Source organism: Macaca thibetana, chromosome 18 (genome assembly GCF_024542745.1).
Source record: "Macaca thibetana thibetana isolate TM-01 chromosome 18, ASM2454274v1, whole genome shotgun sequence".
NCBI lineage: Eukaryota > Metazoa > Chordata > Mammalia > Primates > Cercopithecidae > Macaca > Macaca thibetana.
This window is the reverse complement of record NC_065595.1, coordinates 3,233,417-3,235,320: the sequence shown is the minus strand read 5'-3', so window position 1 is coordinate 3,235,320 and position 1,904 is coordinate 3,233,417. Positions and strand designations below refer to the sequence as shown.

General features: G+C 46.2%; 1 non-coding gene across 1 annotated transcript; it reads right to left on the bottom strand.

The window, feature by feature from the left end:
* Positions 1-314: 314 nt before the first annotated feature.
* On the bottom strand, positions 315-419 carry LOC126941573 (U6 spliceosomal RNA). Its single transcript, XR_007721360.1, has one exon. It is a non-coding gene; the product is annotated as a U6 spliceosomal RNA (small nuclear RNA).
* Positions 420-1,904: the final 1,485 nt, after the last annotated feature.

Sequence of the window (1,904 nt, the reverse complement as noted above, 5' to 3'; positions counted from 1 at the left end):
TTTGAGCCCAGGAGATGGAGGATACCATGACCTATGATTGCGCCACTGCACTCCAACTTGGGCAACAGAGTGAGATCTAGTCTAAAAAAAAAAAAAAAAAAAGAATTAGGGTAAGATAAAGACATTTTCAGGTAAACAAAATGAGTGTTTGCCACTAAACATCCTCACTAAGAAAATTTGTAAAGAATATACCTGTAAATCAGGCAGAAGGAATATGATGCCAGATGAAGGTCAGACACACAAAAATGTGAGGATGAAAAACTGACCAGTACGTAGATCTAAACAAACAAACAAACAAAACAAATTAAACTAAATAAAATAATCCCTTCTGCAGTTTCTTTTTATGTATTTATTTTTTAGGGGCCATGCTAGTCTTCTCTGTGTCGTTCCAATTTTAGGTGAATGCAAAAGTAATTGTGGTTTTTTTTTTTTTTTTTTTTTTTTTTTTTTTTTTTTTTTTTTTTGAGACGGAGTCTCGCTCTGTCGCCCAGGCTGGAGTGCAGTGGCCGGATCTCGGCTCACTGCAAGCTCCGCCTCCCGGGTTCACGCCATTCTCCTGCCTCAGCCTCCGGAGTAGCTGGGACTACAGGCTCCCGCCACCTCGCCCGGCTACTTTTTTGTATTTTTTTTAGTAGAGACGGGGTTTCACCGTGTTAGCCAGGATGGTCTCGATCTCCTGACCTCGTGATCCGCCCGTCTCGGCCTCCCAAAGTGCTGGGATTACAGGCTTGAGCCACTGCGCCCGGCCTGTAATTGTGGTTTTTGCACTATTGGAATTTGCTGTTTGATATTGGAATATGTTCTTAAATAAACATGATGTTATACATCATTAATGGGCATTTATTGCTTTATGTTTTTTTGCTAATGACTTATTACTTGCTGTTTATTTTCTGTTTATTTTAGACTATGGAAATAATGTTAGACAAAAAGCAAATTCGAGCAATTTTCTTATTTGAGGTCAAAATGCAGAAGAGACAACTGGCAACACCAACAACGCGTTTGGCCCAGGAACTGCTAGGGCACACACAGCGGTGGTTCGAGAAGTTTTGCAAATAGAGGCCGGCGGTCGGAAGTTGACAGTGATCAGTTGACGGCAATCATCAAAGCTGATCCTCTTACAGCTACAGGAGACGTTTCTGACAGCTCAGCGTTGACCATTCAATGGTCGTCTGGCATTTGAAGCAAATTGGAAAGGTAAAAAGTCTTAATAAGTTGGTGCCTCATGAGCTGAGCAAAAATTTTTTAAAATCATCATTTTGAAGTGTCATCTCTTATTCTACGTAACAACGGCAAACCATTTCTCAATTGTATTGTGATGTGCAATGAAAAGTGGATTTTACGGGCCAGAGCAGTGGCTCATGCCTGTAATCTCAGCACTTAGGGAGGTTGAGGCGGGAGGATAACTTGAGGTCAGGAGTTCAAGACCAGCCTAACCAACACGACGAAACCCCATCTCTAAAAACATTAGCTGGGTGTGATGGGGGGGCCCTGTAGTCCCAGCTACTCGGGAGGCTGAGGCAGGAAACTGCTTGAACCCGGGAGGCAGAGGTTGCAGTGAGCCGAGATCGCGCCACAGCACTCCAGCCTGAGCGACAGAGCAAGGCTCAACACCCTGCCTCCCCTGCCCCCCTAAAAAAGAAAGAAAAAAAGAAAAAAGAAAGCACAGCCCTCCGTTGAGGCCTCTGGGCGATCCAGTAGGATGGGTCTGGGCGCGGACTGTCTGGGGACCACGCAGGACCGTGACAGGTGCAGTCTTGACACTGGCTTTGAGAGCAGCTGAGGGCCTGGGCGAAGAAGGGGCTGCAGGTGTAGGAGTCAGGCCGGCCCCGGGGAAGTGCGCACCGGTGTGCGGGCGTCATTCAGGGCCCTGACGGAGCTACGGGGAGAATTTAGCCCTGGATCCG